The 16,504-nt window shown below is 44.5% G+C and overlaps 1 long non-coding RNA gene across 1 annotated transcript; it reads left to right on the top strand.

The window, feature by feature from the left end:
• Positions 1–1,421: 1,421 nt before the first annotated feature.
• Positions 1,422–6,449, top strand: LOC139075637 (uncharacterized). The gene is made up of 2 exons (XR_011526245.1): positions 1,422–1,698; positions 5,307–6,449. It is a non-coding gene; the product is annotated as an uncharacterized lncRNA (long non-coding RNA).
• Positions 6,450–16,504: the final 10,055 nt, after the last annotated feature.

A 16,504-nucleotide genomic window follows, 5' to 3' on the forward strand; every position in this document is an offset into this window, starting at 1 on the left:
CAAAAGAGCACCCACTCCAAAGGGGACGTGTGCACATTGAAGGAGACAATGGATGTAGTGCTCCCGGCACCTACTAAATGTGCATTATTACTGTGGCCCCGCCCACCACCGAGGACTTGCGACCAACCTGTCCACTGTGCTTCTGTACTGTTGTCGGCTGTGAAAGGACATGAGAGGTGCCCCCACCAACACACAGCGGTGCTCACAACACAGATAGCTTGAACTCACCCTGTACCAAGTGGCCCAGTCTGATATTTCTGATCTAAATACCCAGCCCTAAACCAAAGCTAAAACCTTCCTACACTCCAGGTCACAGAAGCCCAACCCACATTAAGATAATCATCAGATTTAAAATGAAAAGGGGCCACGTTGAAAGCATTTGGCTATTGAAATAATAGGTTGATATGAGCTTATTGTTCATTCGTTTAACAAATACTTTTCTATGCCTACTGTGTGCTAAGAGCTGTGCTAGTGGATCCAGTGGTGAGAAAAACAGACATCTACGATGTGCAAAGCAGAGTGGTTGCTACCATTTTCTATTTGGCTGCCAGAGGCACATAGAATTTAACGATAATATCTGCATAACACTTAGGAGTTTTCAAAGAACTTGCACAACAAACATATGAACAGTCATTATCACTCCCATTATGTAGATCAGGAAACAGAGGCTCCAAGATGTGATGCATGTCGCCCAAGGTCAACTGATCCCTCTTGCAAGGGGCAGAGCAGAAACTCATACCCAGGTCAGTCTAGCACTGTTCCCACTATGCCACACTGCCTCTCACACTGCATAGGGTGGTTTGGATGGAGCGTAATCTCCTGGCTATGCTAATAAAAATATGCTCTTCCTGAATCTAATTGAGAGTGGCTTACTCTGGGCTCCCTGACCTAGCTAAATGTTGTTGGAATCATGGGATGGTTGGGATGCCAGGCCTCTATCCCCTCCTCTAGGTTGGTTCATTGGGTACAAGGAGGTGAAGAGTCAGGACAAAGCCCAAGGCTGTGACTCTCAGGAAGCAAGTGGACCCAGCAGATGTGCAGACCAACTTAGGCCTGCCCCAGGTGGAGGCTTTTGCTGTATCAGTAGGCTCATCTATGCAACGGGCTTGGCACCTTGTCTGCCTGAAGGCAGGGGGCTCGGCAGGAAGGCCGGTGTTGTCCCATCTCACCCTCAGAACCCCGATTATAAGTCTGTGACTCAGAGCGTCTACACGTCTGCACGGCTGAGAGGTGCTAATTGGTTCACATGCTGTTTTCCAAGATGTGAGCTGGGAAGGCCTAGCTCTTCTGGCACAGCCCATTCCAGAGCATCCCCTGGGGTTCTCCATGATTCTGGGGCAGGACATGGGGGAGGGGCAGTGAAGAAGAGAGAGTGTTGGAAAATGCGAGCAAGGAGTGAACATTATAAATCCACTGGCTACCAAAATTACTGAAGCTGAAGACAGCAAACAACTCTGCTGAAGGACAGTTCTAGGGATTTTCTTTCCCACCAATCAGTGCACAAGTGTATGTGCCTGTCTATCTGTCCCTGATGGGATTATAGCTCAAGTCCTGGTGGTTCAACCCTCCCAGGGTCATAGAGGGTAAATGCGAAGACAGAGCCACCTCTGGCCAAGTCCTCAGGAGTCTCAGAGCCCTCGTGCAAGACACTTTGTTCTTGTGCCTTCTTTCCTTCCTGGGACCAACAAGGGGTTAAAGGTAAGGCGGTGCCTGGAAGACCTGATAGACACAAAGGTCGTGTGCGTGCATGCAGAAGTGTGCCTGTGTATCGTGTATGCATGTGTGTCAGGAGGGGCTTGCAGAGTGAGTGGGGCCTGGGCACATTTTATCTGGTACACTGGGGCCTTCCCAAGGGGAAACACACCTGGCCACGAGCTGCCTGGCCTGCTCCCTGGGAGAAGAGGGCTGGGGCGCACACGGCTTCATTAATAGCCCAAGCCTCCCAGGCCCCTTTCCCCTAAGTCGTTCCCATTTGCGGTTCCAGTGGGGTTTTGTTTTTGGTTCTCATGAGTTATTTTCTGCCCTCTGCCCTTCTGCCCTCTGTCCTTCTGTGGTGGGTCAGCTGAGGGAGCTGACTGGTGGCACGCAGTCCTGTCATCCAAGAAGAATGGCCGGGGGTAAGGGGTGGGGATAAGGGGATGGGAGGGTGGGGTCTCCCACAGAAAGCCTCCACCAAGTGCTTTGTGGGGACTCCAGGGTTATTGTCGCAGACAACTGGGACCAATGTGGAGCAAACCAGGCATTTAGAAAAGGATCTAAGTAGAGATATGGGGGAGGTGCTTCTGAGGACTTCCAATGCCTAAGGCTTACCCCTAAGGGAAGGGACAAATGTGCCCCCTCTGCGCAGAAGGATGGAGGTCGTGCAGGGTGCAGCCTAGAATTCCCCAACAGGTGCTAAGGCCGCAGACTCAGGCTCAGCTCTTCCTTGTTTCTGTCTTCCTTCTCGCTGGGAGCCAAGGTTTGCAGAATAGACAGGAGACTCCACTGAAGTGGTTCATACACAGCATCACAAGCAGACACCTTACTAATTTAGGTCAATTTTGTTAAGAAAGAGAGAACATCTTGCGGCCTAATAGCTGTCATTATTTGACGAGGGTGGTGATATTCATGACACCTGTTCCTTACTACCCCTCAGGGATCTTGCACAGATAAATATGTTTATCAAGTGTTTCCTGCTTCAGAAGAAAGAAGAATGCAGCTGACTTAGGATCTCCAGGGGGAGATGTCTCCAGGGAGCTGGGGATGGGGCCTGACATTGAGGAGAAAAGTTAGCCCTAGATTTGTAAATCTAGGAGTGATTGATTCACTCTGAGTTGAAGCTTGAAGTTGTGAAAGTGGATGATATTTTAGAGAAACAAAGTATTGGAATCGAAAAAATGACTAAGGATTGAAGCCTGGGGTGGATCACCTTGAAGAGTGAAGGAAGGGGGAGAATCATGCTTCGTTCAACTTTGTGTCTCTTCAACTAGTCCAGTGCCTAGAATGTGCTCAAGAGAGGGAGGGAGGGAGGAAGGGAGATAGTAAGGAAAGAAGGGAGGAAAAGAAGGAGGGAAGAGAGGAAGGAAAGGAGGAAAGGAGAGAGGGAGGGAGGAAGGCCATCAGAATGGCAAGGGAACTAATATTTATCCAGTGCCTATTCTGTGCCACAGACTTCGAATACATCACCACCCTTAATATTCCCCACAACTCTGTAAATAGAGATGATTCTTCTCATGTTACAGATGACAGTCCAGCAGTTCAGAGATGGGTGCCCACAGGTGCACAGGTAGTAAGCGGTAGAGATCAGACATGATCCCAGCCTTTTCAACCCATTTTCTTTTCACCATATTCCTGTAGGAGGGAAACAAAAAACAGCTGGTCAGAGTACAAGCTTAGAGAGAATTGGTAACACACAGGAGAAGCAAGAGCAAAGCAACGTTTGTTCAAGACTGGGGGACCAGAGTGTTTCTTTCAACAAGGTGGATGGAACTCCCAAGATAGGAAGAAATGAAATATTCTGGGATGGGGTGGAGTGGGGAGTGGCATTTAAGAGAAATGGCCTGTACAGGTAATATGGGCGTAGAAAAGAAAGAGGAGCCTGGAGGGGTAGGGAGGGGCTCAGGGAAGTCTGCAGAGACTTAAAATGAATGGAGAATAAGAGTTCACTAGAAGAAAAGACAGGCAAGGCTGTTTCAGGCAGGAGGAACCACATGAAGACCTAAAATGCATGACCTGTGTGTCAGTTAAAATGGAGTTTGGCAGGGAGCAGCAGAAAACCTGAACCCAGTGGCTTAAACAAGTAAGGGGTTCATTTTTCTCATATAACAGGAAGACCAGAGGGAGAGAGCACAGGGCTGGTGTGGCAGTTTAATGAGGATTTTGGGGACCGACTCCTTCTGTCCTCCTGCTCTAGCATCCTTAGCTCAAGGCTTTTGTCCTGTTCATCATAAAATGGTTGCTGCCACTCTAAACATTGCTTCAGAGTTCCAGGCAGGAAGAAGAGGGAAACGATGGACAAAGCTTTGTCCATTTATGTTGGTGGGAAGACTTCCTCCAGGACTTCTGCCCACCTTGAACCAGCCAGAATGGTATAACCTGGCAACTTACCTGCAAGAGAGGGTGGGAATTTGAGTATTTCTCTCTCCACCCTCTGTAGAGAGGAAGGTCAAGCAGAAGGATATTGGACAGGTGTTGATCAAACCAAACTATGGAATCAGCCACAGTGAGTTTGGGAAAGGTGTGAGTGGTTGAGAGCAGTCAGAAGATGTGAGAAGTGACCGGAGATGGAGCTGGTAGGTGGGAACTGAATTGTGAGTGCCCTTCTTTCTCCAGACTTAGCTTAGACAGCTTCTAAGAGACCAGACCCTGGTGGCCTGTCAGTACTTTAGTTGTGACCCTGGGTTTGGTCCTCAGCAAGAGTGAGTACATCTCTGCAGAAGGGTCTACTCTTAATTCTCTGGAGAATCTCATGGATAAACACGTTTCTCTTTTTCCCATCATATCCCTTCTTCCGTCCGTCCACACAGTACTGATTAAGCATCTACCATCCATGTGTCAGGCACTGTGCTGAGGTTGTTCTCTCTCCCTCACTCTCCCCCGCCCTCTCTCTCTCTCTCCCTCTCTCGCCCTCAGTTCCCCAGGCTGGGCCAAGACCTTTTCCAAACGTGGGAGCCTAAGGATGAAGAGTTATCTAAGACAGTTGCTATTTCAGTTCGGAACTTGAAGCTAAAAATGTTCGAATGGAAAAAAAAGTTTAAAAATATAGATGTGTATTTTTCTAAAACCCCATTAAGCTGTCAAGGGCCCTCAGTGTGTGTTTCCTTTCCCATCGTTGCTAATCGGCAAGGTATGTGTGTGCCCTAAACAGAAGAGCGGCCAGCCTCCTCCTCTTTCCCTTCCCCACCTCTTTCTGCTGTTGCTGGCATTGAGCTGTTCCCTAGCCTTGGGTACCCAGGAGCAGGGCCTCCACTCCCCAGGGAGATACTGGATGGAACAGCACCCCAGCTTCTCCATAGAGCCTGGGACAGCAGAGCCAGCATTCCCGATGGCACAGTCAGACTGTCTGGGCTCAGATCCTGGCCGCATCACCAATTAGGTGTATAACTTTGAGGGTTTTATTTTTCTGCGTCTCAGCTTCCGCATCTGTAAAATGGGATAGATAACATTACCTACATAGTAGTGTCGCTGTGAGATTAAATGAACACGTACAGCACATAGAACAGTGCCCGGGTTTGTAGCAGATGTTCAATGCATGTTGCCCATTATTATTGTTACCATTACTAGTATTGCTAGTGCCTCATGCTCTCCATTCCTTTCTCCAAATTCAGATAGTCTCAAGGGAAAACTAGAAAATGGACCTCAAGATCTCCTTTTCCAATAACATAATTTGAAGATGAGAAAATGGAACAGAAGAGACTTTCCTAAAGCTGCTCGGTTCATCAGCGGCAGAGCCAGGACGTGGGTCCAAGTCCCTTTCCAGACTACCATTGCTTGGGCCGCTCCTCCTCCTCTCTTCCCAGCGCACTGAATGCTGGCACCAAGTATTTCATATTTTCATTGTTTCCAAATGTGTCCCTTCACTCCATCTCATCATCGTGGCCTGTCTTGCGTTGCTTGTGTCCAGAAAGCAGAAACCATACAGGTCTCTTGTTTTGCACAGCGCCCATCACAGCAGCCAGGCAGACAGAAGCCTGAGGAGGAGCAGCTTAGAAGAGGGACTGATGGTGGGGATGCCCTGGGGCAGTTCCAGAGTGGCAGCTCTCCACTCAGACTGGAGGCAGCATCTTGAGACGCTCCCTCTTCCTCAACTTCTCCTCTGGCTAAATGAGAGATTGCTTCAAAAGAAGTATTTACAAGAGGAGATTTGAATATAAGCCAGAATATAGAGAGCACTTTCTAGCCCTGGAACCGTATGATTCTGATATTTATATAAATGCACAGCATCACTTCCAACCCACGGATAAGAGGTAGGGGACGGAGGTTCTGGGGATATTGTGTACATTCCCACTTATTGATCTGGGTTGATCTAGGAGCAGCCCTTCCAGAAGGAGATGAGTATTGTGTATATATATACATACAAACATAAATATATGTGTCTACATAGAAATAAATACTTTGTATACTTTTTCTATACATTATTATGTTTTGACGTCTTAAAAAACCTTTCTGGCAGGGGAGAGAATTCTCCTCCCGGGACTAGCCAGTTCTTAGAGACAGCAAAGGACTCAGCCAGGCACATGCATCTGTTGTGCAGGCTAACCAATCCGGAGCCGCCCCTCCTCTATCTGCCTGTCCACTCCAGAGGGCGAGATTCCTCTGCCTCAATCATCCCAGAGCCAGGTTCTGAGCAACCAGAGACCACCCTATAACCCAAAGCCCACTGAAATTGTTCAAACTAGTCAGTCCTGAGCCATTCACCCTGCCCTGCCTTGCCTTTCCTGCGGAAACCCCAATAAAGACCTTGGCCTAAACCTTCTCTTCACTCCTGTCTTCTGTCTCCTGATCACCCCGGTGTCTTTCCCATGTGATCCTGTGCCATGCCTTCTGTCTCTAGGACCTGTGAGCACAATAAAGTTTGTTTTTTCCTGAGCCTCTCCTTTGTGTCCTCTTGTGGCCACACCTGACTGACCATCACATGAAATACAGAACAAGGTGCAAAAGTTCCCCAAACATCTCACTAGCCCATGACATTACGTCTGGTCTCTTCACTACATCAGCTGCTCAGAAACCACGTGGACTGATTATTAGTTGTCCAGGTTGCATAATGTAGTTGCTACATGTGCTATGTGCACCATGAAATCATGTGGACTGATTGTTAGGTGCCTGGGGTGTGTACTGTAGCGTGCAACGTGTGCTACATGTACCACGAAGGATCCCAAGACAGGCATGCCAAGATCCCAGTGTTTGAGAAGCTTGTAATTTAGTTGAGAAGATAAGCTATACATAGGTGAATAGTTAAATGACAGTTCAAGACATCCTAGCACAGCACAAATAAGGGTGAGGACAAATAAGTGCCAGCCCCAGCGTGCTGAGAAAGGCCACTGGGCCGGGGGTCAGGAAACGAGGGCCCTGCTCCAGGACTACCAACATCTTGCTCTGTCACCTGAGTAATCCTTAACCCCTCGGGAAGTGAGCGCTTGGCCTGGACCCCTAACTCCTTGTGTTCACCTCTGTGGGCCTCCAATCTGCTCATCCTGCAAATATGGTGGGAATTGCTGCCTGCTCTCCAGGGCTGCTGCAGCTCTCCTGCTCTGTGGGTCTCAGAATGCCTGCTCCACAAGTTCAGGACTGGGACTGGGCTTCTGGTGGAAGACCCAGCTACAAGACTGGTGGCAGACACACAGAAGGACCTGCCAGTGCACCTCATCCTCTCACATCTGGGGTTGCAGGCCCCTCTCCACACTGGACAACTGACGGGCCAGAGAGAAGCAGGGTCAGGAGAGTTCCATGGCGAGGAGGGTTCTGCTGCCAAAGTGCACAGCCTCCAGGCCTGATTCACTGCCTGAGAAATGCAGAAAGAGAGAAGAAAAGCACTTTTGGGAAAGCATTCTCAGAAAAACACTGTGCGCTTGAAAACAGCTATCATTGTCCCTCATTTATTTTATATGAAACAAGCGTTCAAACAAATTCTAGAACTTTCCTGTGGGCCATTGGCCTGAAGGAGTACTTGCATGTTGCTGCAGTGACTGACTTTTCAGCACAGCTTCCCCTGGCGCCATCTTCTGAGATGCCTGAACCACATCCCTTATTAATGTCCAAATGCTTGTGACCCCCCCAATGCAGGCTCAGCGAGTCATCGTCAAAAGAAAGATTTCTTGGACTCTCAAGTTCTTGTAGTGGTGCTCCTTGATTCAGAGAATAGCATGGATTAGCACGGGGATAGGACTCATGGGCGGTGAAGAGCTGCAGTGGCTTGAGGGCAGGGCTAAATTTACAAGGCATAGGCATGTGAGTTATTTCTTTACAAGACAAAGGAAAGATTACGTAAAAAAAGTCATTAAAATGGTATCAGCTCACGTGGGGTCTGGTTAGCAGGTGGTCCTATAACTTTGGATACGAATCAGGTCGACTCAGGTCAGGACGTCCTGTGCTTCCGGGAGGATGAGCTAGATCAGTATGCAGGGCAGGACGCCTTAGGCTTTTCTCCCTGGGGCAGCCTTGATCCTCATCGTAAAATCCCCCTTGAACCCATTTGGCCTCGAAATCTTTTGGGGGTATGGACTACGGTCAGTCTTCTGTAACTACCTCCAGCTGTACAAGATCGTAGAGCTGTCCCTAAATGGGGCCATAGGGGTACAGGAAGGAAGTTCAGTGGACCGAAGGTTGTGCCTGCAGAGTCCAAGGCTGACAAGGTATACAGATCCTCTGGAGACGAGAGAATCATTTGACGAGAAGTGGTCCAGGAGACGAAACTTCGTTTGACATGTGGAAGACAAACAATGAAATAGACAACAAATTATAATAAGAAATACAAACAATATGATTAACTCAAAGAAAAAAGCTTTGATAGTAATCCAGAGACCTGGACCTGACCAGGAGTCCAACCAATCATTTAGGGATAGGGTAGGGTCAGAAATGGATTTAATTTGGTGGCTCATATCAAAGAGGAAGCCAGAGATATTTTGATGGTAGTCAGGAATATAGACACAACATTTGGTTTTTATAATGGCACAAGTGCCCCCGTGCGCTGCCATCAAGACATCCAGTGCCATTCAGTTTTGGAAGGCCATCTCTACACATTTGGGATACTTCTAAATTGAGCAGCAAAAGGCTGTGTTGTGTATTGTTTAATGCCTTCACGGTAAATTTGTTTAGGGCTTCCATGTGCCAGATGACACTTCTGAGTCCTAACTGGGGAAGAAAAATTGAGGCAAGGTGATCATACCAGTGGAAGACAGAATGGATCCAGCGTTGTTGTAGGTTGGGTAGGTTAGCAGGAGGAGATAAAGTAAATGTAGTTCTACCTTGCATCCAGAGGAAGCCTAGGGTGCACCATCCAATCCATCCAGGCAGCAGCCAAGGCCATAAAGCTGGAGCCGCATAAACATTGAGTGCTGTTAGGAGCTAACCGATGTATGCTGGGCCATTTATCCCAGTCAGTCCCAAACCAATCAATATTTTTTAAGGCTATGCTATCAGAACACATGGAATGGGGAATTTGTCCCATAGGTTGGGTGCTATTAGGCCACGTATCACAAGTGTGATTGGTTTGTTCCCAACATAGAGTGGCCTTTTGACTGAGTTGACCACTGGTAGGAGTGAGCCAAATATATTTGTCCCAAATTTGATATAGTCCATCCTGTGTGTATCAATAAGCTGGGGACTTTACCTTTGGAACTTGTTGTTTATGATGCACCTGTGACAAGGCAAACTTAGTTAGTATTTGGGCAGTAGAATTGAAGGAAAAAGTTTGATTGTAGCCAGGGAGCTCCCAGGTATCAGAGACGAATGGCCACAAGGAGACATTATCATTAGTAATAGATAAATCTTTTAGAGGAGAAGAGCTAGAATCTAATATCCATGAATGTGTAATATAGCTTCTACTGAAACATAATTTTTCTCTCTAAAATCTCCCTCATTTTTACAAAAGATAGCCAAGTTAAGATCAACTGGTTTGCAAAATAAGTGTAGCTTCAATAAAACTTGGTCCAACTATTTACATAAGTGCAGCAAGAATAGCAATTGCTTATATAGGCTCTTTTAAATCTGCTTTGCTGGAATTTTTTATGAGGAACCTCAAATTGGACTATAAAGCCTCTCGAGGCCAGGAAAGCCAAGCCAAAGACTTGCCATCAAATCTTGCCTGCAATACCTACAGATTTGGGTGGATTCCGCTCTTTTCGAGGTCCCCCCAAATATTTCAAGGTTTCTTGCACCTGCCAGGAGAAGTGAGCGTCCTTACTTACCAGGTAAGATTGCTGGAATCTCTGTAAACAAGGTACCAGGCCAACATTTCCAAGTGGCTTTGTTCCAGAAAGTCAACCTTATTCCTCAAAGGCAGTATTGTCATATCTGAGACTGTATGTTTCTCTCAAATATGACATTCCAGCCAAAGCCTCAGCAATAAAACCAACGTTTCCCAATGTGCCCTGCTATAAGGAGAGCAGATTCAGGGATGGCCCGGTGGCGCAGTGGTTAAGTTTGAACATTCTGCTTCTCGGCGGCCCGGGGTTCTCCAGTTCAGATCCTGGGTGCAGACATGGCACCACTTGGCAAAAGGCCATGCTGTGGTAGGCATCCCATGTATAAAGTGGAGGAAGATGAGCATGGATGTTAGCTCAGGGCTGGTCTTCCTCAGCCAAAAGAGGAGGATTGGTGGTGGTTAGCTTAGGGCTGATTTTCCTCAAAAAAAAAAAAAAATATATATATATATATATATATATATATATATAAGGAGAGCAGATTCTTATTGAACTTACGCAAATAACTATATTGCCATGAAATAACCATACTCACTCAAAGAGTTTCCAAATTCTGGAGGGATCAGGTAGGGAGAAAAAGATAAATGTTTCAGTTCTGCTCACAAAGGTATAATTTCACGAAATTGCTGTAAGTCATAGTTAGCATAAGAGAAAAGAGAAAAGATTTCCTTAAATCTGAGAACACAAAACAAAACATCAAAAATTCAACAATATTTCAAATAAAAGTTATAAAAAATTATAATCATCCTCACCAGTTCATACAGTCCTGTATAATCAATTCTTGATCTTAGTCTTCTGTTAGGCAGGTTTATGAGGCCAAGTTTCTCTGTTAGAATTCCATAATTTCTTACCCAATTCGGTTCTACCATGTGAAAGTTTATCAGAAAGCTGTATTCTAGAATCCTGTGTCAGAATCCTTTCCACGAATTTCTCTGAAGACAAAATATATTTGCAAAACCATGAAGCATCAGAGTAAAACAGCAACTATCTGCAAATGACAGAATATTCAAAAAGGAAATTGACAAAGAAGCTTGGCTGTGACATCAAGATAATAACTAGAATTATGGTTGATAACCAGGACAGATCAGAATTTTAGGAATGTTATATAATTTTAAAACATTTATAGCAATATCATTCACCCACATAATACCACCTAAGAAAGTTTATCATCACTTATTTGACAATGCTTAGCATGTAGTTTAATAGACAAAATAAGCCTAATTAGTTTAGTATTTTCCTCCCTTAGGAAGAGAGCATGAATTTCTTTGAGAAGTCTCAGGGGTCCTCTGAAAATCCTCAGAGAAACACTCTTTCTTCTTCCAGGTCAAAAGAAAGGCTTTATTCAGGACTTGAATATTCTTTTGAGGGAGAAGCTTGTCAAAAATATCAATAGGTTTTAAAACCCTTGTTCAAATAGGAAACAAGTCTCACTAGGAAACAACCCTCAGGTATATATTCAAAATGACAAGAGAAACAGTCAAGAGCAGTTAAAACAGTCAAAAAATCTTAAGCGAGATCTCTTTCTTTCTGAACATAGGAAATCATTTTAGCAAAACATAGATTTTCTGTCTTTTAGGTAGACTTAGAGCAGGCCAAAAGTTCAACGAAATTATCTTTTGAGAGAAAACCAAATTTGAACTTTTGCACCAGCTTATTTTTAACATTAAAACTCATTTACTTAACTGGATTTACTTTAATCTTAGCCAACTTGACCAGGCATAAAACTCTCTGAGACCTTCTCTTTCACAAACCTTCTAAAATTTTCTTTTTACATTCGGAATTTGTCCCATGCTCTCATTCTTCCCTTCTAGTACTTTAGAACAAATTTATCTTTCTTAATCCAACAAACAGAAATACTTACATTCTTTATACCCTCTTCACTGTAAACATACACTACTTTCCTTGAATACAGAGCCATTTTCCTTATTAATTTCCAGTAGCTTTAATTACATATATTAACTACAGTTTTTAAACACTTACAGACCCTAGTGAAAACTAAAAAACTAATCAACTGTGAACTGTCTTTTATATCAACATTCTCAACACTTTTCATAGGAAACATGCTGCTTCACAGTAATAAAACACAGGTATGTTTACTAACAGACCCAAACATCCTTTAGCCTCTCTGCAGTAAGAAGCCCAAAGGAGACAACTTAAGATACATTTAACATTAATGTTTCAGTGTTCCATCCTATCCAAAAATGACCCAGATATGCAACAGATTTTTATCATTTAACTTAACTTGGCAAAACTCTAAAGTTTTAAGTTACCAAAAAGAATTTGGAAGCTGTTTTTTCCCCAAGTATACAGACCATAAAACATAATTATTATACCCACAAACTCTTACCCATTTTTATTGGTTTAAATCATTTGTTTCCAACAATTATGTTCAGACTACCCACAAAAACTTCATGAGACATTAGACAAAATTAGCTATCATTTAAAGCTATTATTTTTCTGACAAATTTCTAACAGACAACACGAACTTTTTTGACTAGTAAACCCAGGCTACATGCCTGCATCATATCCAAATATCGATAGCCCTAAGGCAATGCCTATTTCAATCAAACCAACAATCTTAAACAAGCTTTCATTTACCAAAGGTTAATTCATGTCACATTAACTTGAAAGACATTGGTTTAATTTCTACTACATTTAGAATTTATGTAAGTGTTTACTTTAAGCCAATTAAACAGAGCTCTCGATTTTGGGCATACCATCCAGAAGTAAAATATCACACGTATATAACATACATATAGACACACATACACAGAGTCTCCACACCTACTGTTTTAAAAATTACTGTCATGAATCAGGTACAGTAATACAAAAGTTACCAGTTATGAATCCAAATTTTGTTCTGAGCCTTTTTACTAATATTTGTGGAGAAGACACTCAAGATGCTAGATTTTTGGTGAGGGTGCTCTTATGGCCGTTTTTTCCTTTTACCTTTTTTTCCACTCAGTCTTAGGAATTAGTGATGGGCTAGATAGTCCTCAGAGGATTTGAAATCTCTTTGAGATAAGGGAAATGGGTGGAAGCTGAACTGCCTCTAGAACTGCTTTTCCAGCCTTACAAGGATTTTCCAAGGACAATTGCTTTTGATTTCCCAGAAACTGGGTTGTAACTCAAATGACATTATTGGTTGATCTACTTGTCCAACTACATCACAAAGGCACAGAGAAACCCCTCAAGTTTTCTCCAAGATGGAGTCTCCATCCAATTGAAAGTGTTTCCCATTAGTTAAAATGCATCCAAGGAGTGAGTCTCCAGGGATGCTTGGGGCATTCCCCATGGCAGTAAAACTCATGTCCAACTATCAATGGGCCCAAAGAAGGGTGCAGAGTTGACTGCGGGCATCAACATAGTTATAAGATTTAGTCAAGTCCCACTCAGCCCAGGCACTTAGTCCCTGAGCCAGCACAAGTTGAGCCAGGGAAGAAGGAGGCAAAGGCCTGGAGCTGGCTGGGGCTCCCAGTGCCAGGATTGAGAGTTAAGTCCCTTGCAAAAGTTTTAAGTTTTCGATTTTACAGAAGGTCCAGGTTTTGCTCAGGTCCAGCCTGAACTTAACCTTGACTTGGTGACAACAGAGGAGGTGATGAACAAAATAGACAAAGGAAAAGAAGAGATCAGGCCTCGCCCTCATGGCCTCTTCTAGAGGGTTATCAAGATAAGGGTCACACAACAGTTCCTGTGCCAAGGCACACAAAACCAGCAGAACAGTTCACAGAATAAATCACAGGTCTCCCATCCTTATAACTGACTCAGTAGGTGCCTAAAATACTCAACGAGTCAACTGCCAAAAGAGGGCACCCTACTTGGGGTCACTGGGGTGATCAGACCCAGAAACCAGAGTGAGGGCTCCCGGGGTAGGGCCTTTGACTCTTTAAAGATTTCTTTTTTTCTTGGTTGCAAAGCTCAAAAGGAGACCAAAATGACCACTGTAACTTTAAGAGAGATGAAAGAAAAAGGTCCATTACCTTGAAAATCCCCCCTGAACCTAGGGCATCATCCTACCTGTTGTTCCTCCTGTGGGGTTCCTATAGCATGGGATGATGGGGGTGTGTCCAGGCACTGCATCCCTTGTATATCTTCCCTATTATGGCTGACAGTAATAGGTGCCTGGTGAATGGTCCCAGAGATGAAAGAATAGAGAAAAACAGTGAAGAATTTTCCACCAGTCTGGGGGACATTCTACCCAATGGCATCCTGGAGCCGTTCTCCCAAGAAGGGGATCCCATACTCAACCAAAGATTAAAATTTGGTACTTTCCTGGAATTGGAGTCCCGATTGGGACTTTCCTGTGGTTTGGAGTGTGGTCAGGAGCAATAGGGAAGGATTCTAATCCAGCTTAGGGAAAGAAACCTGCCACAGGAATCTTGGAGAGTGGCGACCATCCTAATGACTTAAGTGGTCGATCCGTGCCCATGTAAAATTTATATATTAGAGATAGGATTAGGAAGGAATGGATTAATTCATTCATCACCCTCAGGCTTAAGATACTGATTCTCTTCGGGCTGAATGCCATGATTTGCCCCATAGAGTAGCCATGGGCAGCAAATGTGGATTCATACAACTGTCTGAGAAGGTTCCTGATGGAGAAATGAATTTAGATCCATCCTTGAAAAAGAGGAAGGCACAAGAAAGAAAAGGGCACTTACCAGAACTTCAGCTCACAAGTCAATGAAGCAAGATCCCCGTACAGGCCACCAGAAGAAATGACGCAGGCTCTGTGAGTCAAGGAGTCGAAAGAAAAATTTCTTGGACTCTCAAGGTCTGGTAGTAGTGCTCCTTTATTCAGAGAATAGCATGGGGACAGGACCCATGGGCAGTGAAGTGCTGCAGGCACAGGGTCAGGATTCACAGGCAGTGAAGAGCTGCAGGCATGGGGACAGGACCCATGGACAGGGAAGAGCTGCAGTGGCTTGAGGGCAGGGCTAAATTTATCAGGCATAGGCATGTGAGTTATTTCTTTACAAGACAAAGGAAAGATTACGTAAAAAAAGTTGTTAAAATGGTATCAGTGCAGGTGGGGTCTGGTTATCAGGTGGTCCTACAACTTTGGATACGAATCAGGTCAACTCAGGACAGGACGTCCTATGCTTCCCAGAGTATGCAGGGCAGGACGCCTTGGGCTTCTCTCCCTGGGGCAGCCTTGATCCTCATCACCCCCCAAACTAACCTCCTGTCTGCCTTTCTTGCTCAAGCCTGCCTCCATAAAATGTACTATCAGGAGAGTAAGCTTCTTTCTTAGCAACGGAAATCCCACTTATCAGTTAGGAGTTTTTAGGCTGCAAGTCCTAGAATATCCTGCTGATAGTGGCTTAAAGCCTTGTAGACCTTTACTATCACCTTTAACAAGAAGCCTGGAAGCAGGCAGTGTTATGATCATTCAGCAACTCAACGATTTCAGCAGGGCCTGGGCTTTTTCTGTCCTTTCTCTCTACCACTCTCATAGTTACAACATGGTGGCCGAAGTTCCAAGTGGCAAATGCTCACATGAGAGACCAGAATTGGAAGCACGCAGGGGCTAAAGGTCATTTCTCTTCACATCTCTCCTTGATCAGGGAGGAAAGTCTTTCCCAAACAGAATTCTGTCCTGTTTCATTGGCCAGGACTGGATCAGATGCCCATCCCAGACCAGTTGTTGGCAAAAGCAATTGCTTTGTTGATACAGATCATACATTCTCAATGGGGCTGGTATCACACTCAAGGGGATGAACATTAGTTCTAGGGAGCAAAAAATCTTACTCTTTTTATGTGTAAAGCACAGATATACATACAGTATATAAACATGTATACAGTATAGCTGTGGTATTAAAATTTCATGGGAGGAGGCAATTAGGAAAAAAATGTCTAAAATGGATCCTTAGGGGGATAAAAATTGTCATTTTTTTGAAAAAGTTGATCCACACAAAAACCTGCACGTAGTGTTTACAGCAGCTTTATTCATAATTGCCCAAACTTGGGAACAACCAAGATGACCTTCAGTAGGTGAATAGATAAATAAACTGTGGTAGAGCCAGACAATGGAATATTATTCAGTGCTGAAAAGAAATGCAATACCAAGACATGAAAAGACATAGAGGAAACTTAATGCATATTACTAAGTGAAAGAAGCTAAACTGGAAAGCCTACATACGCTGTGATTCCAACTATATGACATTCTAGAAAAAGCAAAACTATAGAGACAGAGAACGGATTAGTGGTTTCCAGGGCCTAGGGAGGAGGAAGGGATGAACAGACGGAGCACAGAGGATTTTTAGGGCAGTGAAAATACTCTGTATGATACTATAATTATGGATACATGTCATCATACATTTGTCCAAACCCACAGAATGTACAACACCAAGAGCGAGCCCTAAAGTAAACTATGGATTTTGGGTGATTATGATGTGTTGATGTAGGTTCATCCTTGTTAACAAGTGTACCATTCTGGTGGAGGATGTTGACAATAGAAGCATATGCATGTGTGGGGCACTGGGTATATGGGAAATCTCTGTACCTTCCCCTCACTTTTGCTTTGAACCGAAGACTGCTCTAAAAAAATAAAGTCTTAAAAAACACTTTGAGAGCCACTGACTTGGACCAATCACAATTGATTG

This window comes from Equus przewalskii, chromosome 14, assembly GCF_037783145.1.
Source record: "Equus przewalskii isolate Varuska chromosome 14, EquPr2, whole genome shotgun sequence".
NCBI lineage: Eukaryota > Metazoa > Chordata > Mammalia > Perissodactyla > Equidae > Equus > Equus przewalskii.